Source organism: Galleria mellonella, unplaced genomic scaffold (genome assembly GCF_026898425.1).
Source record: "Galleria mellonella isolate WM207_F2 unplaced genomic scaffold, CSIRO_AGI_GalMel_v1 utg746, whole genome shotgun sequence".
In the NCBI taxonomy this organism is placed as follows: domain Eukaryota; kingdom Metazoa; phylum Arthropoda; class Insecta; order Lepidoptera; family Pyralidae; genus Galleria; species Galleria mellonella.
The window spans coordinates 1,054,735-1,081,913 of NW_026442148.1; the positions used below are offsets into that span (position 1 = coordinate 1,054,735).

General features: G+C 37.8%; 1 protein-coding gene across 5 annotated transcripts in view; it reads left to right on the forward strand.

Moving 5' to 3' along the window:
- Nucleotides 1–396: 396 nt before the first annotated feature.
- LOC113511394 (zinc transporter foi) overlaps nucleotides 397–27,179 on the forward strand; it is a 42,503-nt gene continuing 15,720 nt past the window's right edge. The window contains exon 1 of one of the 5 annotated variants that reach the window (XM_052901056.1): nucleotides 397–566. The gene's annotated coding sequence lies outside the window, so the exon portion shown is untranslated. Of the gene's footprint in view, nucleotides 567–8,361; nucleotides 8,530–15,884; nucleotides 16,056–18,489; nucleotides 18,572–18,613; nucleotides 18,745–27,179 lie in introns of those variants that run through there. The other 4 variants (XM_052901057.1, XM_052901058.1, XM_052901059.1 and 1 more) reach the window with 4 other exon arrangements.

Here is a 27,179-nt window from a genome sequence, read left to right on the forward strand (position 1 = left end):
CAACACTATTCTGTTAATTTATAATAAAAAGTGCCAAAATCTCAACTATCACCGCACCATGATATAGCGCGCGGAGTGTAACTGTAAAACACGCTGACAGAAATATCACGCACACGAGAGTCTTGCTCGTTGTATAATGTTTCTGTTGCGTCGCACGCACACAGCCACACAGCATTCACAGCAACTGAATCGAGTTGACGTTATGACGAACACAGTCGGCCGAGTTGCGTGCTACAGTGATCCGAGCGTAGATCGCATTCATATCACGGTTGTAACGTAGGTAGCGCCGTATTGGCTTTATACGAGTTGATTCGAATTGATAGAAAAGCTAGTTCGAATTGAGCCGGCGGCAATGCAGCTCGAGTAACTCGAGTTTTTTGATTCGAATCGCCCATCGCTAGTTTCTCTTAGTGCTGCATCCATGAATGTCACAAATATAATTCGTAAAAACTATACATTTATTGTGTGAAATAAAATGTATTTGTTATTATTATAAACATTTGTTATGTGTACTGTTGGGTGGAATCTCATTTTTTTAGCGCAGGCACCGTTAATTCATTAAACAGGTCAGTAAAAGAATCTTTATGTCATTTGTTGTCTTTATTTGGATGCCGGGGTATTCTCCAGCGGTGTCGTATGGCAGAACATATTAACACTTTTGATTCGTCTAATGTTTAAAAAGTATGCACGCCCTAAATACGCGGGAATTCGGGCAGCGATTGACACAGCGGAACATTGTACTTTATTGTTCATAATAGCATTTTATATACTAGTATTTTATGAAAGTGTACATACAAGCTATTTGTAATTTGTCTGTGTAGTATGTCGCAATTGAATGAAGACCAAGCTGAGACTGCTTTAAAGGTCAATGGGTCTAAATGGTTTGTTTAAAGGAGGAAATAAGATGCTTTTTATATCAATGTATTACAATAGACTGCGAAGTGTTTTTTATTTCCTTCAATTTGTTATGGTTTCCTAGTTTCTTTTTTTTATTAATACCATGTGTAATTAATTAAGTATTTAGCAGGTGGCTAAAAAGGTATGCATAGAAAAAGCTGTGTATTTGTGCAATTTCTTTCTCAACTCTGAACCGATTTAGATAATTATTCAGCCTTTACTGTCATGTTGTATTCCATATATATTAATTTACTCACAATTTAAGTAGTTTTCTTTTCTGAGTAAATTGTTAATTATTTAAATGTGAATAAATAAATTTTTTTTTTTTTATTGTATTTTGTTGTATAATATTTTTTTATTCAATTAAAACATTTTAACTATTTTAAGTTATTTAATATTTAAACAACTTTGGACCAATCTTGACTTTGTTGGCTGGTAACTCAGGCTACATGCAACAAAACATGTTTGTCTTACAAATTAGTTATGGAAAGTGAAGTGAAAGTTCTATCTAACATCTAGACTGTACACACACACTGTGACAATACTAACACAATTTTTATATTTATATTTGTCATATTTTTTATAGATCATAGATTTTTCTGTCATAGTTTTTTTTTTTTAAATTTTTGTGTTGGATAAAATCTGTATTTCCTCTTTTTTTTTTCTATAATAATATTGTAAATGTGAGTATGTTTGTTTGTAACTTAGTGCTTTAATTGATTAACTGGCCCTATTAGGTCAACCTCCATGTGGTTCCCCCTGGAAACTATCGTGAACAATTCTTATTGAATTCGTCACGATGGGCCAACTGACCTGCTTAATCCTCACCTATCATCCTTCACTGGTGCCCCGCCAGCGTATCTTGATAGCGTAGGCGGGGTTACAATTCCATTGTCACCCATTAAAAAAAAATTGATTAACTGATCACTATGAAATTTGGTATACACATTTATTTGGGATGCAAAAGTACATAGTTGTTCTGATCAGTGAACATATCCTGGTCACGCAGACAAAATTGCAGGTAAAAGCAAGTTTGAAATAAACATAACATGGATTAAATCAATATATATAATAAAATCATAACTAGTCGCTGTCTATACATGAAAGATATATAAGAAAAACTATTACAGGGCGGTTTTATGAACACAATAGAACCCAAAACAATGATTTTTAGAATTTTTGTCTGTTTGACTCTGTTTGTCTGTAGGTTTGTGCGTGCTAATCTCTGAAACGGCTTAACTAATTTAAATATAATTTTCCCTAATGTATTGTGGTTTGCTCCACTTAACATTAATAGTTTGTTTTATTTCAATCGTAAATATAAATCATAAATATAAAAGTTATATCAATCTAAAGAATCACATATAAAATGCTTTAAAGTAACTAATCAAATGAATATGTGTGAACAGTACCATGGACATCACAGGATACACTGACACCCGTGGTACTCATGTGTCGCTATTTGTAATAACTGAAGGGTTTTTTAAAAAGTGAAAATAGAATGGTAACCCCACATGTAGTATCCCGCATGGGGGGTATCATGGGCGGAACAGTATACTCTGTTATGCCCACGGTACTGCTCATGTCTATAGGCGACGGTTACCACTTTCCATCAGGTGGGCCGTCAGCTTGTTTGCCATTCTAAGTAGTATAAAAAAAAAGTTTTTATGGATAAGGGTGAAAGTTTTCGTCAGGTAAAATAATTAATTTTGCACTGAATAAACTGGCTGGCTACCTACATATCTAATTATAGAGACTGATGCATAATCACGTTTATTTTTAAGTGTTGAACGCAGCAGGTGTGGGTTCTAATCCAGTTTGTGACTAAGATCTGTCTTTCTAGAGACTATCAGAGAACAAATTTATCGGTAGATACATTTTCATTAACTCACGCATGAGTAAGAAAGACGGCAGATGTCACTATCTCGTTCTAAAGCGGTGTTTCCCAACGTGAGGCCCACGCTCCACAGGGGGGGGGGGGGCAATTAAAAAAAGGACTCTTACTCCGACCCATTTAAATGCTAAGATATCGGTGCCACATTTAATAAAAAAAAAGTAAATTAAAAAAAATGCTGTAAATGTTTATCAGGTATAATTTTGTTTGACGTTACCAAAATATCAACTGGGCGATTAGAGTCGTCAAACTTTGTCGGGAAAAATTATGTATGGGGGCATAAAAATTTTTGAAAAATGGTTGGGAGACACTGCTCTAGGGTCTGTACCTGAGAATTACAAAGAGGTTATTCTTAAAAAAATATATATAATAATATTATTTTAACTTTTATTCGCATATTTTTTATTATTATTATTTCAGCTGTTAACTGAAAGTTAGTTGCCACGCTTGGCTGGCGGGTTGGCAACTGCAGTTAGGCTTTTACAGATCTTTTAAGAGAGACGCTGCTGCACATCCCTACACCATAAGCTCCCTTAGTCGCCTCTTACGACACCCACGGGAATGGAAGGGTGGTCCGTTCTATGCATGGACCGAAACGGCGAATTATTCGCATATGTGTCTTCCTTTGCCTTGTACCATCTTTTTATAGATCCTATGTGTTACCTTTGCGATATCCGGCAGTTTAAGATCTTTATGGTCCCTTGGGACCGGATAAGCCGTTCCCAGTAGACTCATTCGCATACCTGCTAACGAAGCAGGTCTACTCCTGAATCTAATATCAATCCAATCTATTGCCAAGGACTATTTTATACTATACTGCATTCATAAAACAACAGTTAAGAATTTACAGGGTACAGAGGAATAACACCTGAGTCCTCAGGAATGACAACGCATGGGGGTATCACGGACGAAACAGTATACTCTGTTATGTCCATGGTACTGCTCATGTCTATAGGCGACGGTTACCACTTTCCATCAGGTGGGCCGTCAGCTTGTTTGCCATTCTAAGTTGTATATAAAAAAAAATTAAGTTATAATCGGGATCGGTTTACAATAGTTTGCATTGACAAGTTGCACTAATATGCATCTATTAGAACCAATATGAAATCATTATGTCGCTAGTGTTGCAATTCGAGAGTGCGTCTCATTTTTAATATCGATTTATTCGAGTTTGTTTCAAGAGTAAACTCATGGGTGTTCCATGGTTTCCGAACCCTATTCCGACAATATTATTTATTTAGTAAGTATTATAAATTGGAAAGTGAGTTTGTTTGTCACCTTATAGCGCCTTAACGGCTTGACCAATCACTATGAAATTTGGATTTACACGTACTATATGGGATAGAGAGGGACAAAGGCTTATTTTTATCCCGTTCAGTGAATATATCCCGGTCACAGGCGCGGACGAGGTCGGGTGTAAAAGTTAGTATAAAATATTTTCCTTATTCGTATTTATTTAACGTAATATAACGTCTGATAATAATATATTATCTCGATATCTTATGCCGCTTTCGGAATCGAACCGGTGACCTTGCTCGGTCAGGGTCGACCCCAATGTCGGTCATTGTTATTCAAATAATACTATCATTACTACATATTACGTGGAGTTATACGTCTAGTCCGATATAGCGGTTCGAGGTTTCGGTGTTTTTTTTTTTAATAGATGAAAATGGAATGGTAACCCTGCCCGCGCTATCGGTATACACCGACGAGGCGGGGGAAAGGGATTGTTATTAACGGAGACTGAGAAGCCCATTGCTAGCAATATACCCAACCAGGTCGACCTCCTCGCGGTTCTCCCTGGAAACTATCATGGTTAATTCCTGATGAATTCATCATGATGGGCTAACTGGCCTGTTTTCTTTCTCATCTATCACCCTTCACTGGTGCTCCGCCAGCGTATCCCGTTAGCACAGGTGGGTTTACCATACCATTTTCACCTATCAAAAAAAAACACCGACGAGGTACTAGTGGAAGATGATAGGTGAGAATGAATGTAGGTCAGTTGGCCCACCATGATGAATTCGACAAGAATTAATCATGATGGTTTCCAGGGGGAACCGCGTGGAGGTCGACGCGAGAGTTATATTCCTAGTAATTGGGCTATTAGACCTCATTACTAGCAATCCCTTTCCCCCCGAGGTTTCGGTGTAGTAGATAGCAGCTTTAAAAATATCTTAGATTATATAGATAAGGTCTCCATACAAATGCTACGAGAAAAACGGCTCAACTTTTTCATACAATTTTGCATGATAAATAGTTACGAGTGATTCCTTTATAACTTCTATATTTATTTTGTCTCATAAATTCTGTATCATTTTAATGCGTAAACACTAATTTTATTTATTAAATAATACGTCAAGATACATTTTACGCGTAAGTATGTAGAATACTGATAAAAATCAACGAGTCAGCTAATTTGACAATTAACTGACAAAAAGTTGATCCGTTTTTGAGGCTCGATACTCTATCTATATATATAATGTAATAGATATATACAAAGTTACATATTTAAGTGACTCCCATAATAAAAAAGGTTATCAGCAAGGAAGTTTACTGCCAATTTGGTCCGATAGAGGCGCCACTGTGTTAGAACGTAAACAAACTTTATCTCTGTTTAGTCTGTAGTAATAGGCGGGAATTTAAATAATAAAAAAAAAAAAAAAATTTCCCGCCATTATGGAATTACGACGATTTTAAATTTGCTGTTCGTCAGTAGACTACCAAAGACAATTAATGCGTACCGGCGTCGCATGAGTGGACATTTTTACATTTTAAAAAGTGGCCATTACGGCTACACACGCGACGGAAGCTTAAAAATGGACGTAACTTCTCCCGTTTTCCAAACATTTCCCTTCACTGCTCTGCTCCTATTGATCGTAGCGTGATGAAAAGTATACTATAACCTGCCCAGGAGTATGAAGAATAATTGTACCAAGTTTCGTTAAAATCCGTCGAGTAGTTTTTGTTTGTATAACGAACATGCAGACAGGCAGACAAAAATTTTACTGATTGCATTTTTGGCATCAGTATCGATCACTAATCACCCGCTGATAGTTATTTTGGAAATATATTTCATGTACAGAATTGACCTCTCTACAGATTTATTATAAGTATAGATTAGCCTTTTGCCCGTTACTTCGCTCGAGTGGATTTCAGATGTAGAAAAACCAATGAATTAAACTACTTCTAGATGGCGTATTAAAGTAAAATATACACAGGTTTTTATGTCAAATATTTAGGAATACGGCTGTGAAAATCGCATCCAATTTTGGTTTAGTAGTTTTTGCGTGATCCTAGAACAAACATGTAGACAGACAAAATTTTTAAAAAGATATTGATTTGGCTTCTGTTGCTCTTATTAATATACCAGACGAAGACTTTGTACAAAAGTCGATTGCTTGGGTACCTCTGTCCCATTCGTGTTTCTACCGTGAAGCAGTTGTGTTTGCATGGCTGTGTTTCGGTTTGAAGGGTGGGATAAGGCGTGAATTTACAGGGTACAGAGGAATAACACCTGAGTCCTCAGGAATGGCAACGCATGGGGGGGTATCATGGGCGAAACAGTATACTCTGTTATGTACGTAGTACAGTAACACGGTTACCATTTTCCATTAGGTGGGCCGTCAGCTTGTTTGCCATTCTAAGTTCTATAATATATATATATATATATATATATATATATATATATATATATATATATATATATATATATATATATATATATATATATATATATATATATATATATATATATATATATATATATTTTCTTAACTACCTTCCACATGGATTCTGTACATACAGACATCGACAAGTTACAATTTTATTATATTAAGTAAGACAAGATATATTTGTGGGTTACGCGGACGAAGTCGCCGGTGAAAACTAGTGGTGTAACATGCGAAACGTTACGTAGTGGTTTTGACGCAAAATTCGACCTATTCGGCGTCATGCCAATACGTAGTCTATGCTACGTACGATTGGTCACGCACGCTGAATTCCGAGGTTCTAAACGGCCAGGAACATTTTCATACAAGTTTTTTTTTTTTTTAATGATTTCGAAAAAGGAATAGATTCTCAGTTCGGTTTTTTTTGTTTGTTATCACATTAGCTTTTAATCGCGATAGAAAATAACCTATCTTTCACCATCTCATATAGTACGTATTTGTATATACCAAATTTCATAGTGATGGGTTTTTTTTTGTATGGGTGAAAATGGAATGGTAACCCCGCCTGCGCTATTTTTTTTTTTTATACAACTTAGAATGGCAAACAAGCTGACGGTCCACCTGATGGAAAGTGATAACCGTCGCCTATAGACATGAGCAGTACCATAGACATAACAGAGTATACTGTTTCGCCCATGATACCCCCCATGCGTTGCCATTCCTGAGAACTCAGGTGTTAATCCTCTGTACCCAGTAAATTCATTGCCATATCCCACCTTTCAAACCGAAACGCAGCCATGCAAACACAACTGCTTCACGGTAGAAACACGAAAGGGATAGAGGTACCCAAGCAATCGACTTTTGTACAAAGTCTCCCTCTGGTAAAATATCGATATACACCGACGGGGCACCAGTGAGAGATGAAGAGGTGAGGATGAAAGTAGGTCAGTTAGCCCATTGTGACGAAATCAGCAAGACACAATCACATCACAATGGTTTCCAGGGGGAACCGCGTGGAGGTCGACCTGATAGGGTATATTGCTAGCAATGAGGACATTACTAACAATCCCTTTCCCCCCATAGTGATTGGTTAAACCGTCAAGACGCTATAAGGTAACAAACAAACTCGCTTTCACATTTATAATATTAGTAAGGATTTGGATTTTTAATAGAAATTTTATAATAATCGGTTTAGTAAATTAGTTTTTAGATCAAAATAACTGGTTTTGTCACAATTGAAGTCGGTTTTTAGTGTAAGGACAAGATTCTTGAGAGAGGGAGACTTTGTACAAAAGTCGATTGCTTGGGTACCTCTGTCCCATTCGTGTTTCTACCGTGAATCAGTTGTGTTTGCATGGCTGTGTTTCGCTTTGAAGGGTGGGATATGGCGTGAATTTACTGGGTACGGAGGAATAACACCTGAGTCCTCAGGAATGGCGACGCATGGGGGGGATCATGGGTGAAACAGTCTGTTATGTCCATGATACTGCTCGTGTCTATAGGCGACGGTTACCACTTTCCATCAGGTGGGCCGTCAGCTTGTTTGCCATTCTAAGTTGTATAAAAAAAATTCGTATGATAGATAGATATATAATTTATTTAAAAAAAAAAATGCTTGAAAATTCATACGGAAAATTAACAAATTTGGGTTAAAATATCTCTATATGAAAAAGTGAGTCAGAGAGAGAGAGAGTTGGTTTCATTTTCTCCATTAGTACACTCGTGCGAAACCGGAGCGGTGAGCTAGTAATTAATATATTTTATTAGTTCATTCAAATGTATGGTTTTTGTCCTAAACCGCTATGCGATGAAAGAAGTTTGAAGTATTGTCTATGACAACAAAGCAGTGATAACAATTTGTGTAATGGAGCGTTCGAATTTCAAATTGGTAGTAGTAAAAACGCATCCTTCCTGCTTCCGTATTGGTCGGTTCGTTTTCCCGCGCTTTTCAATATAAAATAACAGATGGTCGTCGTGTTTTTCTCAGTAGTGGGGTAGCTGTGATCCCATCTGGTTGTCCTGTTTCCGTGTAGTGTTTATCAGTTTGCCGCTTCGAACATAAATTCGGTAAGTTTCTTATTCTTTTCTGGATCATATGCATATAGATGGAGTCACTTCTCAGAAAACTATTCTATAGGTATACATTATTAGTTGTTATTTTCTTTTCCTATCCCAATAATGAAGTACCATATTCGTGATTCACTGTTCACCCCAAAGATTGACTGGTAGAGAATGCTACCAGCATCAAGTTTGCCTTTTGTACCATATTTTATTTTAGTCAATAAAGTTAATTAAATAAATAAATTTATCTTTTCTTTTTATGTTATAAATATGGAGACACTCTAATCTATCTAAGATTATATAGATAGAGTGTGTCCATACAAATGCTTCGGGAAAAACGTATCAACTTTTTCGTATAAAGCTTTGCGTCATAAATAGTTATGAGTGATTCCTTTATAAATTCTATATTTATTTTGTCTTATAGTTTTTGCATCTTTTTAATGCGTAAACACACATTTTATTTCTTAAATAATACGTCAAGATACATTTTATGCGCAAGTATATAGAACACTGATAACGGAAAAGGAGTCAGCTAATTTGATAATTAGCTGACAAAAAGTTGACCCGTTTTTGAGGCTCGATACTCTATCTATGTAATCTACGGTTAAAACGTACCTTTTAGTAATATACCTACATGGTAATATTTTCATATTAATCCCCTTATTTTATAAATACGTCTCACATAACCCTGTTTAGCTATCAAAAGAATGTAAAAAAAAATATTGCAATAGTTAAAATAAACTATTAGTTTTTATGAATCTATTTTTAAATGTTATGTATGTTATGAATGGTTAGTATCATAGATTTAGTATCACGTACTAATCTCTATAGCAGGATTACTAATACATAGTCACCCTATTATCAAATCACTCCGCCATATTGGATTTTTTTATAATAATAATGGCGTCGGTAATCTGTAGCCGCGGGATGACTTCATATAATCTATGGTCTACGTCTATGTAAAAAGTTGAGCCGTTTTTTGAGGCTCGATGCTCTATCTATGTAATCAAAGAGATATTATTGTCTATGTCATTTAACTGGGATGGTTCGTAATCTGAGTAGTGTCACTTGAGCATCATAATTGATACTGAAATGGTGTTGGAATAATTCCAACACCATTTCAGTATCAAATATGACGCTAACTGACCTGCCTGTTCACCAGAGGGAGACTTTGTACAAAAGTCGATTGCTTGGGCACTTCTGTCCCACTCGTGTTTCAACCGTGAAGCAGTTGTGTTTGCATGGCTGTGTTTCGGTATGAAGGGTGGGATATGACGTGAATTTACTGGGTACAGAGGAATAACACCTGAGTCCTCAGGAATGGCAACGCATGGGGGGTATCATGGGCGAAACAGTATACTCTGTTATGTGCATGGTACTGCTCATGTCTATAGGCGACGGTTACCACTTTCCATCAGGTGTGCCGTAAGCTTGTTTGCCATTCTAAGTTGTATAAAAAAAAATCCTCACCTATCATCCCTCACTGGTGCCCCGCCAGCGTATACCGTTAGCGCGGGCGGGGTTACCATACCATAATCATCCATTGGAAAAAAAATTATAAGGTAACAAAGATAGAAACAAAAAATACAACCGAATCGAGAACCTTTCTTTTTGAAGTCGGTTGAAAATGCAAAATTATTATCAGCTATCGGCCCGTGCCGGCGTCGCACGGATGGACATTTTTACGTTTTAAAATGTGGCCATTAAGGCTGCACACGCGACGGAAGCTTAAAAATGGACGTAACTTCTCCCGTCTTCCCAACGTTTCCCTTCACTGCTCTGCTCCTATTGATCGTAGCGTGATGAAAAGTATACTATAACCTGCCCGGGAGTATGAAGTATAATTGTACCAAGTTTCGTTAAAATCCGTCGAGTAGTTTTTGTTTCTATAACGAACATACAGACAGACAGACAAAAATTTTACTGATTGCATTTTTGGCATCAGTATCGACCACTAATCACCCGCTGATAGTTATTTTGGAAATATATTTCATGTATAGAATTGACCTCTCTACAGGTTTATTATAAGTGTAGAATGAGCTCCCTGCCGAGGTTTTCCCCAAGAGACTACAGCATGGGATTCTTCAAAAGGGGGGTAAAGAGGTTCCTTCAAGGTCGGCAACGCGCGCGTAATACCTCTGGTATTGCAGGCGTTCATAGGCTACGGTAACCGCTTACTATCAGGTGGGCCGTATGCTTGTTTGCCACCTCAGTGGTATAAAAAAAAATATAGATAAGAAACGTCAAAAATACAAATACATTTTGAATAACTCGTGTGCTGTACCACCCATAAACTCGGCGTATCAACAAAATATCATTTTACAATGCATTCGAATTCTCAGTAACAACTGTGACTGTATACGTATTTAAAGAAAACATTGGGCCTTTATGTATCCGACTTCGAAAAGGAGTTCCTCAATTCGGTTTCTTTTTTTTATGTAACTTAAAATGGCAAACAAGCTGACGGCCCACCTTATGGTTGCGGGGGAAAGGGATTGTTAGTAATGGGGTCTGACCCGTTGCTAGCAATACACCGGGGGGCCGTTAGCTTGTTTGCCATTCTAATAAGTATAAAAAAAAGAGAGAGGGAGGTTTCACTAGAACTTACCAGGATGGTTTCCAGGGGGCACCGCGAGGAGGTCGACCTGGTTGGGTATATTGCTAGCAATGGGATTCTCAGTCTCCATTACTAACAATCCCTTCCCCCCCAACCGAAATCTATTATATTCTTGTTTTATTTTAAAATGATTAAATACGATATTATGACGTCCTAAGATTGTTTACTAAATATGTAAATTATGAGAACAGGTTATAGTGGTTTTTGTGTTTATATACATAAGACTAACTTTTGCCTGCAACTTCGTACGCGTTGTTATTGGAAGTTGGTAACTTTTTGGATCATAGTATATCAAAATAAACTAGAGACTACAGCATGGGGTTCTTCAAAAGGGGGGGTAAAGAGGTTTCTTCAGGGTCGGCAACGCGCGCGTAATACCTCTGGTATTGCAGGCGTTCATAGTCTACTGTAACCGCTTACTATCAGGTGGGCCGTATGCTTATTTGCCACCTCAGTGGTATAAAAAAAAAGATTTTCGACTGATTTTGAAAAGACAAATTGGTTGTTTTATCTTTTTTTTTTATGTTTGTTACCTTATAACTCCGTCAGATATTTACCAGAGGGTGACTTTGTATAAAAGTTGTTTGCTTGGGTACTTCTGTCCCATTCGTGTTTCTACCGTAAAGCAGTTGTGTTTGCATGGCTGTGTTTCGGTTTGAAGGGTGGGATATGGCAGTGAATTTACAGAGTACAGAGGAATAACATCTGAGTCCTCAGGAATGGCAACGCATGGGGGGTATTGTGGGCGAACAGTTTACTCTGTTATGTCCATGGTACTGCTCATGTCTATAGGCGACGGTTACCACTTTCCATCAGGTGGGCCGTCAGCTTGTTTGCTAATCTAAGTTGCATAAAAAGATAGTTAGTTTTTGCGTAATACCGGTGAAAACATATGGATAGACAAAAATAACAAATATATATATATATATATATATATATATATATATATATATATATATATATATATATATATATATATATATATATATATATATATATATATATATATATATATATATATATATATATATATAATTTTGCCTTCTATCGCTCTTATTATTATGCCCATGTGTCTGACATCTGACATCTTTTAGTTACAATTTTATCATACTAAGTAAGATTGATCGGTATCTCAGCGTCGTCTAACTCTATGTGTGTCTATGGTCGTGACCCCAAAAAAACGTAGACGTAACGAAGTGGATGAGTCAGTCAAACAAGCGTAATCTAGATTGTAGTTAATCTAGTCTAGTTTTTTGCACAGTACAATGACCCCGGCTTTAAAATTTTCATCTCGCACCGGGCGACCGTCGAGCTGTATTTTTTAAGTGGTATTCAGAAGTGAATCTTAGATTGGCTGTGTTTTTTATTGTTTTTTTTTTACTACCTATTTCCCGTGGCTTTGTCCGTGCGGTTATGCCAGTAGTTTATGGGTGAAAAATGGAATGGTAACTCGCTGCCCATCCCTCGACCAATAAATTCCTTTAGCTTTGTGCCCCGTCAGTGTATACCGATAGCGCAGCCGGGGCAACCGTTCCACCTGCACCTATTCAAAAAGAGAAAAGAGAACATTGCTAGCAATGGTAAACTTCATTATAAAATAATCTCTCCCCCCCCTCCCCCTTCGCGTCTACAAGCGGAGGTTACAAGTATTGTTTACGGAATTAAGTTTCTATAACTGGTTTATTAAAGATATAGTCATGTAAACATAAATTAATAAAACATAAGTAAACATGGGTATAAATATATGTCATTAATACGTCATCGTCATCATATCAGCCTTTAACTGTCCACTGTTGAACATAAGCCTCTCCCCAGGGGGGGTTTTGCCAGTAGTTGCCACGTTTGGCAGCCGGATTGGCAACCGCATTGAGAGATGTTTTTATAGGGACGCTGCTATCCATCCCTCGTCCTCTCTTATTGGCTTCTTACGACATTCACGGGATAGGAAGGGGTGGTCCATTCTATTCCGGGGCTACACGGTAATTCATATGAACAAACATAATATGTAGTGACAAACGCATTACTCACCTTTGTGATGTCGGGTAAAAAATAGTATTACACCGGCCTCCTGATAAATATAGCCTCCACAGTTTTTCCTCGCATGACTGATTGTATGTGTCCATATACTATAATAATTAACAGATGCGCTATTAGGCATTGTCTCACAGAGGTTTTCGTGCTAGTCGATCGTCACTTTGGGGTCGATTCTGAAGCATCACTACCTATCTATAAATTTACAATATTAACTTAATATTACAGCGAAATTATTGTTTTAAGGTTAATAAATGAATTAAATTTTTATTTTTAACCGCTTTATATTAAGATGGTCCACATCTTAATAGTTTTGTTAAACTATCAAATTCAACAATCAATCAATGGCAAGTCATGAGCGAAACAGTATACTCTGTTATGTCTATGGTACTGTTCATGTTTATAGGCAACGGTTACCACTTTCTATCAGGTGGGCCATCAGCTTGTTTGCCATTCTCAGTTGTATAAAAAAATATATGAACAGGCTATAGTTCTCACTGTCCTTCAGGTGGGCCTTAAGCCTATCTGACGGTAGTGGTACAGTAGAATCGATCCTAAGTGAGTGGAGAGATGAAAGAAGTTTTTTCCTTAAACTTAATGACTTGTAATAAAATTAATATAGGATATTGGAGTAAGTATCGATTGAAAAGTAAATTCAGATCGGAACAGGCGGGGGTATCGCGTGGCACTTATAGAAATACAGGTATATTGGGAATGTTGTTTTGTAAGTTGTTTAAAAGTGAAACCGAATATGGGGGATCGAATGGATCTTCTCCAATTTTACTTTATACCTTTCTGTGTATATTATTTAACATTATGGCCAATTTTTATTTGTTTATTTACTTTTATTATTATAATAGCCGTTAACTGTCCACTGCTGAACATATGTCTCCCCCTTAAGGGGGGTTTTGTCAGTAGTTGCCACGCTTGGCGGGCGGGTTAGCAATCGCTGTTAGGCTTTGGTGATGTTTTAAAAGAGACGCTGTTGCCTATTCCTCGACCATTAAGTTTCATTAGTCGCCTTTTACGACACCTACGGGAAAGGATGGGGTGGTCCATTCTACGCCGGGATCATGTTCAGCAGTGGACAGTTAACGGCTGTTACGACGATGATGACGACGATGATGATGATGTTTCGTGTTTTTGGTGATGGTTGAGCAAAATGTACTTGTTAAATTATTCAATCTTTATTATTCCGTTGGTAATATTGTTTGCTACGGTGCCGCGGTGGACTGACTATTGGGTTGTGTAATAAAATTAGCTTTCGCCAACGGCTGGTGCCTGAATCATTGATTTGCCAACCCTAACCGTCGCGTTTCCCAGGGCAAATATATCCAGGTCACACGTTGTATTCATTTATTGTTAATGCATACAAATTGATATTGCATGAAGATAGATACGAGTACATCCGATATATTTTTCAATCGATATAACTTATTTACTTTATCTATGTACTTCTCTAGATAGTATAAAACAAAGTCGCTTTCAGCCGTCTGTACGCTTAGATCTTTTAAATTACTAATTTTTTTTTTGATGGGTGAAAATGGTATGGTAACCCCGCCTGTGCTAACGGGATACGCTGGCGGAGCACGAGTGAAGGGTGATAGATGAGAATGAAAACAGGCCAGTTAGCCCAACATGATGAATTCATCAGGAATTAACCGTGATAGTTTCCAGGGGGAACCGCGATGAGGTCGACCTGGTTGGGTATATTGCTAGCAATGGGATTCTCAGTCTCCATTACTAACAATCCCTTTCCCCCCTTAAATTACTAATTAACAATTGATTGTTAGTAATGCGGACTACCAGTCCTATTGCTAGCAATAAACCCTGTCAGGTCGACCTCCACGTGATCCCACCTGGAAATCATCGTGCTGAATTTCAGGTGTATTCATCACGATGGGCTAACTGACTTGCCTTTCATCCTCACTTATCATCCCTCACTGGTGCCCCGCCAGTGTATACTAATAGCGCAGGCGGGGTTACCATTCCATTATCACCTATTAAAAAAAATCTATCAATCGATTGAACGATTCGGTTTGTCACTAATTACATATACAGAGTGTTCCAGTAATAATTTCAACACAATTTGGCTATATTTCTCATTATGTTTTCCTGAAATGGATCATACACTAGTAATAAAATACAAAGTTGTACATAAATATATCAGCGGGACGAATGATGGCGTCCGTCCGTCACACGTCACATTACGTTATGATTTATATACGATGCAATTGAATTATGTGGCACGTGGTTCAGAAATAGTAGGTGTAGTTTCTACCGTGAAGCAGTTGTGTTTGCATGGCTGTGTTTCGGTTTGTAGGGTGGGATATGGCATGAATTTACAGGGTACAGAGGAATAACACCTGAGTCCCCGGGAGTGGTAATGCATGGGGGGTATCATGGGTGAAACAGTATACTCTATTATGTCTATAGTACTGCTCATGTGTACATCAGGTGGGCCGTCAGCTTGTATGCCATTCTAAGTTGTATAAAAAAAATACGAAAAACAACCTTATTACTAAAAATTCTTTTTTTTAATTTTTTTTTATAGTTTTTTCCCAAATTGGATATATTCGAAATGTTATTGCTGACTGTAAGCAAGCCTAGGGTAGTTACTCCACCAATTCACTGACGTCACCCGTCTGCGTGAATAGTCTATGGTTTAACGACATGCGCAGACGTCGTTATTACGGGCTCAGCTAACGGCGCGCGTTATCGTGTACGATACCTTATCGTAGCGGGCGTATTGCGTTCCAGCGGCCAGTAGCCGAGTGCGCGTGACGTGTTCCAATTTCAAAAGTCAAGTGTTCCGTTTTTAAATTTTTATATTTTTTGTTGATATTCGAATTTCGAAAATCCTATTGAGACGCACCCGATTTTTGTAAGTGAATTTTATTTTTAATTTTTTAAAGCGACCGGTACGGAAGTCAATTGTCGATTACAAAAAGATTGTGACGAAATGAGACCAAATTAACTGAATACTTATTACTGGTGTATTTAGGACTATTCTCCAGGGGGATCCTGGCCCTTTGAAAGGTCGCATATGTTCTTTCAGACATGTTTTTGCGAAGTATCTCTCACATGCTGGGGATGGGCACTGGACAACTCTAGAGGTGGGCACGGCTCACCGGGCTCTTCTCTTCAATATTTTTTTTTTATACGACTTTGAATGGCAAACAAGCTGACAGGCCAACTGATGAAAAGTGGTAACCGTCGCTTATAGACATGAGCAGTACCATGGACATAACAGAGTACACTGTTTCGCCCATGATACCCCCCATGCGTTGCCATTTCTGAGGACTCATGTGTTATTCCTCTGTACCCAGTAAATTCACGCCATATCCCACCCTTCAAATCGAAACACAGCCATGTAAACACAACTGCTTCACGGTTGAAACACGAATGGGACAGAGGTACCCAAGCAACGGTGGTTTTTTTAATGGGTGATAATGGAATGGTAACCCCTCCTGCGCTAACGGAATACGCTGGCGGGGCACCAGTGAGGGATGACAGGTGACACGTTAACATAGACGATTGGCAACCGATTTTGATAATTATTTTTTGTAATTAACAAATATTACGCGCTAGTTCCATTTAAATTTTATTAGGATTCAAGTTGCAGTTTTTCTTGCAGAGCAAAGACTGCTCTTTGAGGAATATTGTAACACATCTCAGCGTTCTAAATTCAAACGTCTCCAGTCTAATGTGTCTACGAAACATCTCGTCAGGGGGGAAAGGGATTGTTAGCAATGGAGTTTGACAGCCCCATTGCTAGCAATATGCCCTATTAGGTCGGCCTCCACCTGGTTCCCCCTGGAAACCATCGTGAACAATTCTTGTTGAATTCGTCACGATGGGCTAACTGACCTGCTTCATCCTCAGCTATCATCCCTCACTGGTGCCCCGCCGGTGTATACCGATAGCGCGGGTGGGGTTACTATTCCATTATCATCCATTAAAAAAAAAATCTCGTCACTAATTGATGTTCTTCCTCTCCAAAAAACTTAACCAAGCTGAACGCTTCAGTGAGCTCCGCAAGTGCGAAAGGGACGGCGATATCCGATCACTCGTTCTAACGCATCACATTTTCCGTTAGTAACGAAACGCGTTACTCGTTTAACGAAGTCTGATTCACAAACTAATAATAGCGCTTTGACGTACTCTGTAACTCGTGTTCAGCGATTTCACACTACATGGATCTTATTTGTATTGCAATAAATCATATATTTGCATGCACTTATTGCTAGTATGATTTGCTGAAGTGTGAATTTAATTTAAGGCATAGCTTCCTACATTAGCGTAGCGTTAGCTATAAAATTAATCATTGGTCAATAACTTTGTTAGTGCGGTGTTTGTTGTACTAGTCATCACCTAAAGTGGTGATTGCTGTGATGAAGTGGTAGGTACATTGCTCTAAATGGAGTTCCGATTTAGATTCAATTTAAGAATCTATGTTTTTAATATTTTTTTTTAACATGTAAATAGGTAGGCAGGCTAATGTTTATTATAATAAAAGGAAAAATGTTAAATTACAAGCGCATTTAAACCTAGTAATGATGCTAAATTAGTTGCACTATCCATAATATTTGAGTACATTTGTTGTTTTATCATATCATCGTGCAATGTCTATGTTCTAAATATTCTTCAGTTATTGCTCAGAAGCAAGACTTTGTATAAAAGTCGTTTGCTTGGGTACCTCTGTCCCATTCGTGTTTCAACCGTAAAGCATGATACTGTTCATGTCTGTAGGCGACGGTTACCACTTTCCATCAGGTGGGCCGTCAGCTTGTTTGCCATTCTAAGTTGTATAAAAAAAAATCTAAGTATCGTAAAGTACTTAAAAAAAGTCATATAGGCCGATGTGTAATTTGCCCGAAACGAAATACGTATTTAATGTAGTTAGAAACTAACATTAATTTATTTTAATTGCATCTGGCAATTGCAAAATTATAAATTATTATTCCTATTTGTGTCCGTACAAATAGGAATGCCACAACAATACTAAACTCCCAACCTACATCCGTATCTGTAACTTGTTTCATCATCATCATTTCATCATCATTATCACCACCATCATCACCACCATCATCACATCAGTAGTCTACTGTGTGTGTATATATAGTAGTGACTACTATATCAAGCTATTATACCTTGTGTCATTACAAACCATGCAACGAAATGCACATGATTAATGCTATATAGCTTCTATAGCTAAACATCGCATCGCATAATCGCTGTACACAAGACTTTATGTTGGAATATTGTTGGTCGCACACTTATTTTGCGCATTGGCAATTTGCTTACCGCTCGTTACGCACGCACACACGGTCATCTCGTGTTCAGTATTAAGTGTCGCAGTGTGAGTGTGTCCACAGTGTAATTTATCAACGCCAATGTGTGAGTATATTCACTAGTGTGCACTTTGAGTTACTCTGAAGAGTTTTGTTTGTGAATTTGAGTTTCTTTTCTATACAAATGTTTTAATATCTTGTGTATTAATATCTGAATATTAAAAATCGGATTATTTGTCCGTCTGTCTGTCTGTGCATCAGACTTAGTATAATAATAAGGTATGCCCTTTTTTACTTTTTTAATGGCCACTAATTATTTTTCACCTAACAGTGACTTTGACAAATTGTTGTATATAATACTAAATAAATATTGCTTGATTAACTTTAAAAAATAATTAAATTGATTGCGTCCCACAAAAAATAAAAACCGACTTCACTCGTGACAAAATCAGTTATTTTGCTCTAATAATTACTGAATCGATTTTGATAAAATTTCTGTGGGACCAATCTGTAAGTATATCTTGATTTTGTGGAACACAATCTTAATTATTTTTTAATACCACGAAGGTAACAAACGAGCATACAGCCAGTCTGATAGTAACGGTCACTGTAGTCTACGAACGCCTGCGATACTAGGAGTGTCACGTGCTCGCCGCCTACCCTGAAGAAACCCTAATACACGCTTTATGAAGAACTTTTAAAAATAGAACACACTGACGTTGTAAATTTAGAATGCACATTCTATATTTGAAATTTCAAACGTAACGTCTATAATTACCCACCGTCGCCTACTTCGTGATCTCTGGCCACTAAAACACGACAGACTGCGTCCCATACGTGACCTATGCCAATAGATTTTTAGCCGCGTATACTATTTTAATCATATAATAAAATTGTACATATTGGCGACCACGTACGGGTAAGCGCAGTGTAGGACGACCCCCCACAAGATGGAGTGACGACCTGAAATGCGTTGCAGGAAGTCAGTGGATGCAGGTAGCGCAGGATTCTTGTTTATGGCAGTCTATGGGGGAGGCTTATGTCCAGCAGTGGACAAATAATGGCTCAAATGATGATGATGATGACTATACATGGGAGATATTTAAGAAAAATTGATATAAGGCGCCTTACTAAGATCCTTTTTTTATACAACTTAGAATGTCAAACAAGCTGCCGGCCCACCTGATGGAAAGTGGTATCCGTCGCCTATAGACATGAGCAGTACCGTGGACATAACAGAGTATACTGTTTCGCCCATGATACCCCCCATGCGTTGCCATTCCTGAGGACTCAGGTGTTATTCCTCTGTGCCCAGTAAATTCATTGCCGTATCCCACCGTTCAAACCGAAACACAGCCATGCAAACACAACTGCTTCACGGTAGAAACACGAATTGGACAGAGGTACCCAAGCGAACGACTTTTGCATAGTTTCCCTCTGGTATTATTTGAAGTCGGTTACAAATACAGACCATTTGAGATAACTCACGGAAGTTGTATGAAAAAATTTTGTAAAGCATTTTTATCAAGACCTGTGTATATAAGGTGTTACCAAATTATCTGTATTGGGGGGGGGGGGGGGGGAAACGGATTGTTAATAATGGAGACTGAGAATCCCATTGCTAGCAATATACCCAACCAGGTCGACCTACTCGCGGTTCCCCCTGGAAACTATCATGGTTAATTCCCGATGAATTCATCATGATGAGCTAACTGGCCTGTTTTCACTCTCATCTATCACCCTTCACTGGTGCTCCGCCAGCGTATCCCGTTAGCGCAGGCGGGGCTACCATACCATTTTCACGAATCAAAAAAAAATATCTGTATTCCCGGCTACAGGGCATAGTATTAGATATATACATTACGATTAAAGCCGAAGTAGTATGAAATTATTAAAAAAAAAAATATATATATATATATATATATATATATATATATATATATATATATATATATATATATATATATATATATATATATTCTCTATCACATTGTTGGTCGCGCTCACTCCGTCAGTTTTGGCGTAACGTGAAAAATTTACATTTATTAAGGATATTTTTATTCTGTGTAAAATTTTATGACATTTGGGACACGAAATTCTATTTTTATCGTAACGTAAATGCGTAATACTATATACCTTTAAAGGGAATGCAGATAATTTGGTAACACTTTATATTTGGGTTCCGAGATTTCAAGGTCATACATACAAAAAATACGCACACAGTGCATCCATTGACGACGGGACATGATAAAAGTATGCACATAAATACAAGCATTGGTTGTTGAGACGGGGTCATTGAACTTTGAAGGTTATTTTGTGACAGTAAATACATACAATTGCCGTATGGTCCCGGCATAGAACGGACCACCCCTTCCTTTCCCGTGGGTATTGTAAGGGGCGACTAAGGGAACTTTATGGTCGAGGTATGGGTAGTAGCGTTCCTCTTAAAATATTATCAAAGGCTAACTGCGGTTGCCAACCAGCTCGCCAATTGTGGCAACTACTGGCAAAACCCTCTTTAAGGGGGAGGCCTGTTCATTAGTGAATAGTTAACGCTTACTTATTTCTTAAATACACATTAAAAATTGTGTCCCATAAAAAAAAACCGACTTCAATTGTGACAAAACCGGTTATTTTGCTCTAAAAACTAAACTACTGTATCGATTTTGGTAAAATCTTCATGGGACCGATCTGTAAGTAAATCTTTTCAGATTTAAAAAGAATTTTCCAAATCGGTTTACAACTGAAGGAGTTATGAGGTAACAAACATAAAAAGCCGTTCAAATGCGAGTCGGACTCGCGCAACAAGAGTTCCGCACAAATTTTAAAGATTTTTTTTTGTGAAATAACTACAAATTTACGGTTTTCGGATTTTTCTCTTTACTTGTGCTACATGACATTGCTTCTTGCTAAATTTCATAATTCTACATCAACGGGAAGTACCCTATAGGTTTCGATTCTCTTTGCGAATGTCAAAATATGTGATATAAACGGCCGTATCTTTTGATTGCGTCGATTTAGAAGCTTGATTTTTTCACCGCTTCAAGATATTGCAGGCCTGAGCATATGATATTAATTTCAACTTGATACCTCCACGCGTTCCTAAGAAAAAGGGTCTTGACAGACAGACGGACGGACAACGAAGTGATTCTATAAGGGTTCCGTTTATTTTCTTTAAAGGTACGTAACCTTATAAATAATCTACCAGAGGGACACTTTACACAAAAGTCGTTTGCTCGGCCACCTCTGTTCCATTCGCGTTTCTACCGTGAAACAGTTGTGTTTGCATGGCTGTGGGCATAAAAGGTGGGATGTGGCAGTGAATTTACTTCTACACAAGGGTTCCGTTTTTTACTTTAAAGGTACGGAACCCTAAAAATAACCGAATCGAGAACCCCCTTCTTTTTTAAGTCGATTAAAAGATTAGATAAATGCGTATTATCGCGTTCTAAATAATTGTGGGACATTATTCGATAAATAGAACTACATTTGTGTTATCTACTAGAAAAATTCTACTGTAGGTGTGTATGTAATAAGTATGTATGTTTTTAATGGATGATAATGGAATGGTAACCCCGCCCGCGCTATCGGTATACACTGGCGGGGCACCAGTGATAGATGACTGATGAGGATGAAAGCAGGTATATATATGTATATATATATATATATATATATATATATATATATATATATATATATATATATATATATATATATATATATATATATATATATATATATATATATGGCAAACAAGCTGACGGCCCACCTGATGGAATGTGGTAACCGTCGCCTATAGACATGAGCAGTACCGTGCACATAACAGAGTATATAACTGTTCCGCCCATGATACCTCCCATGCGTTGCCATTTCTGAGGACTCAGGTGTTATTCCTCTGTACCCTGTAAATTCACGCCATATCTCACACTTCAAATCGAAACACAGCCATGCAAACACAACTGCTTCACGGTAGAAACACGAATGGGACAGAGATACCCAAGCAATCGACTTTTGTACAAAATCTCCCTCTGGTATAGAATGGTAACCCCGCCTGCGCTATCGCTATACACTGGCGGGGCACCAGTGAGAGATGATAGGTGAGGATGAAGCAGATCAGTTAGCCCATTGTGACTAATTTACCAATGAATCAATCACGATGGTTTCCAGGGGAATCCGCGAGGCGGTCGACCTGGTAGAGTTTTGTTTTATGGGTGAAAATGGTATGGTAACCCCGCCTGCGTTAACGGGATACGCTGGCGGAGCACCAGTGAAGGGTGATAGATGAGAATGAAGACAGGCCCGTTAGCCCATCATGATGAATTCATCAGGAATTAACCATGATAGTTTCCAGGGGGAACCGCGAGGAGGTCGACCTGGTTGGGTATATTGATAGCAATGGGATTCTCAGTCTCCATTACTAACAATCCCTTTCCCCCCCAAAAACCCTTATGGTTGGTCCGTCCAAGGGTAAAAGATGAGCCCATCGTGATGAATTCATTTGAAATTCAGCACGATGGTTTCCAGGGGGACCACGTGGAGGTCGGCCTGTCAGGGTATATTGCTAGCAATGGGACTGGTAGCCCGCATTACTAGCAATCTCTTCCCCCCAAAGCTAGTCTATTATAAGTACCTTCCGCTGCACCATAGAGGTCGTCAAAATTATATAGTTGTACAAGGTTTTCCTTGGCCTTATACGACATGTGTCTAAATGGTGTTGACCTTCGTTCGTTGTGGGGACGTCGCCACCACTGCGTCAGTGGTACCACCATGAAGTGATGGGGTTGCGGAAGTGTAGCTGTTTTGGTGTTTTATCTAGCTCAGAGCTGTTGAAAGTACGGCCCGCGGACCGGTTGCGACCCGTGTTCTCTGTTTGTACGGCCCGCGGTGTTTTTAATCTAGCGCAAATAGGCAAATTTTCCTTTAATAAAATTTCATAGAGCACTAGTAAATGGCGTATCGAGATGAAGTATATAACAGGTTTTAAGTTTTTTTTTAATAGGTGAAAATGGAATGGTAACCCCACTCGCGCTATGGGTTTACACCGGCGGTGCACCAGTGAAGGACGATAGGTGAGAATGAAGCAGGTCAGTTAGTCCATCGTGACGAATTCAACAAGAATTGTTCACGATGGTTTCCAGGGTGAACCACGTGGAGGTCGACCTAATAGGGCATATTGCTAGCAATGGGGCTGTCAAACTCCATTGCTAACAATCATCGCGCAGGCTATTCCATTATCATCCAATAGATAATTTTCGTTTTTAATTCGAAATAATAGATTTGTTTTTACGATCGATAGCTTGTTAATAGAATATGATGTCTGTAAATAAGCAAAGTTGCCAGATTCTACTTTTTATATTTACCCAAATGTTAAGGAATTTTTTTTTTTAATTTGATAAGATTTATTTTTAATATTTTGCCTTACTTAATTGTAATTTTTATAGTTTTTTTTTTATTATAACCTAAGTTACTCGAATGCTCATTCATTATATTTATTTACAAGAAATATGGTAAATATATAGACGTTAACAATAGATATAACCGGTCAACCAGGTAGTCACATATTACGCCATAATTTGGACATAAAAATTTAAATACCTTCTCTTTTCTGAAAAAAATATTTAAAAACTACATGATAATGTGGATTTCTATAGGTGATGGAATTTTTAAAATCAATGGAGTAGTTTTAGAATTTATTACAAATAAACAAATCTTTCCTCTTTATAATTTTTTTTTTATTGGATGAAAATGAAATGATAACCTCGCCAGCGCTAACGGGATACGCTGGCGGGGCACCAGTGAAGGGTGATCGATGAGAATGAAAACAGGCCAGTTAGCCCATCATGATCAATTCATCAGGAATTAATCATGATAGTTTCCAAGGGGAACCGCGTGGAGGTCGAGCTGGTTGGGTTTATTGCTAGCAATGGGATTCTTAGTCTCCATTACTAACAATCCCTTTCTCCCCTCTTTATAATATTAAAATAGGCATAGATGGCAACACCGTCAAAAAAGTTAGTAAAATTTCTCCAAGAATTTCACTGCTCCAAAATATCGCAAGCATAATTATTTTTTTATTCAAAATTGCGAAAAAATACGCAATCTGGCAACACTGTAAATAAGTCAAGTTCATGACTAGATTACGTGCGGACGTTAACGTCTAGTTTGTGGGTAAATTGGATCCTAATGTCGCGACCTTGACTTGGGCAAATTGGATCCTAATGTCGCGACCTTGGCTTGGGTGCCGTCACACAGCGCGTGTAAACATGTCCACGGTCTGTTTCAATTATGCGTTTGTTTACATTTTCATTAAGATGTAGTAAATGGGAATGTAAACAAACTAATAAATGACCCGACTGTAAGACAGTCCGCTGATATCCAATAAAAGCTACTCTCAAAAATAATAAGTAAATAAATAAATATCCATGTCCAAATATCTCCCAAGTTTTTTTCTTATACAACTTAGAATGGCAAACAAGCTGACGGCCCACCTGATGGAAAGTGGTAACCGTCGCCTATAGACACGAGCAGTACCATGGACATAACAGAGTATACTGTTTCGCCCATGATACCCCAAATGCGTTGCCATTCCTGAGGACTCAGGTGTTATTCCTCTGTACCCAGTAAATTCACGCCTTATCCCACCCTTCAAACCGAAACACAGCCATGCAAACACAACTGCTTCACGGTTGAAACACTAATGGAACAGAGGTACCCAAGCAATCGACTTTCGCACTCGTGTATTCTGACACTTCCCTATGGTTGACTGGGAGAGAATGCTTTTAGCATTAAGTCCGCCATGTACACATATATGTACTAATGAATAAATAAAATATCTATTAAGTATGCCAATTTTTTTAATACCTACTCATAATATTATGTATTCTGTGATAATACAAAATATCGATAATATAATTCGATTCAATATCGATCGTGTTGAGTCGATTACATTCGGCGGCGAGTCGAATAGATTCGTCACGGGCGGCGACGCGGCCGTGTCTGATCGGCGCTCGGCGATCGTTCCACCTACGGCCTCTGTACTCGATCCACTTTTATTCATATACTAGTTTTTACCCGCGATACCGTTCGCGTAACCCGTTTATATATATATATATATATATATATATATATATATATATATATATATATATATATATATATATATATATACAGGGAGAACCGCGAGGAGGTCGACCTGGTTGGGTATATTGCTAGCAATGGGATTCTCCGTCTCCATTACTAACAATCCCTTTCCCCCCTTCCCGTTTATTTGACCGGTTTAAAAGTATCTTTCGATCATATCTCTCGATCCCAAATAGTACGTAATGATATAACAGAACAATTACCGTAAAAAATATGAAGACATATACGTTTTATACGTAATATTTTTCTCTTTTTTTTTTCAAGTGCAATAAAGAATATATATTTTAATCATCTCGACAGACTTTATGTATGTGGATTCAACCTAAACGTCGGGAAAGCTCGCATTAAAAAAAATTGGGGTTGCGAAATATTCCAAAGAGGGGAATATCACTGGGCCCATAACTCGCATTGTAAAAAATTCGCTGTTCTTACGAAATATTCCAAAAAGGGAAATATCACTGGGCCCATAACGGAACGAATACGGGTAGTCCTTTAGCGCACCTCGAATAGACTATAGACCAGTATCTAGAACGAGGTCAGTGTTAATATTGAACAAAAACTAACAAAAAAATTTATAAACAGACTGACAAATTGTATAGATTACCTTGTAAAGATATTACAAGAACTAAATTATAGAGCAGCGATTAATTTAAAAACACTAAGTCAAACTAAGAACAAGGAATTACATAGAAGGAATGATAAAATAAAAACTATAAATCATACGGTTACCTCTTTTCTTCTTATGCAAATGTAATTAGTAAAAAAAGGACGAAAGATACACCATCAGTTGCTATTTATCTCAATTCATAGCAGGCTAGTGTATAGAAAATGTTTGATATGTCAATTATTTGTCATTGACAAATTTTACATCACTAGATTATATACTCGACACAGTTTATGTAGAAAGTATGCAAGCGGGTTGTATCTGAATTTGTTAGGTTTATACGGCCGTATGACATTTTCTGTTATTTTATTCATTAACACCAACATTAGTCTTGTATATTTATTTAATTAATACATTAAATTAATATACAAAAATTATTTAATTAATACACGCCTTTTTTTTTTTTTTTATGCCACTTAGAATGGCAAACAAGCTGACGGCCCACCTGATGGAAAGTGGTAACCGTTGCCTATAGACATGAGCAGTACTATGGACATAACAGACAATTTTAAGGCAATTAAACAGATGCCAAAAAGTTCTGTCACGTGGCGTTTATTATGTAAAATGTCTGTTTAAAACGAATAAATATTTTATATTTAATTTAATTTCGTTCCATCATTACAAACTTTCTCATTAATGTTATTAGAATTTTACATGCTTTTTTTTTAAACAAGCTGACGGCCCAAAGTGGTAACTGTCGCCTGTAGACATGAGCGGTACCATGGACATACTAGAGTATACTGTTTTGCCCATGATACCCCTCATGCGTTGCCATTCCTGAGAACTCAGGTGTTATTCCTCATTACCCTGTAAATTCACTGCCATATCCCATCCTTCAAACCGAAACACAGCCTTGCAAACAACTGCTTCACGGTAGAAACACGAATGGGACAGAGGTGCCCAAGCAAAC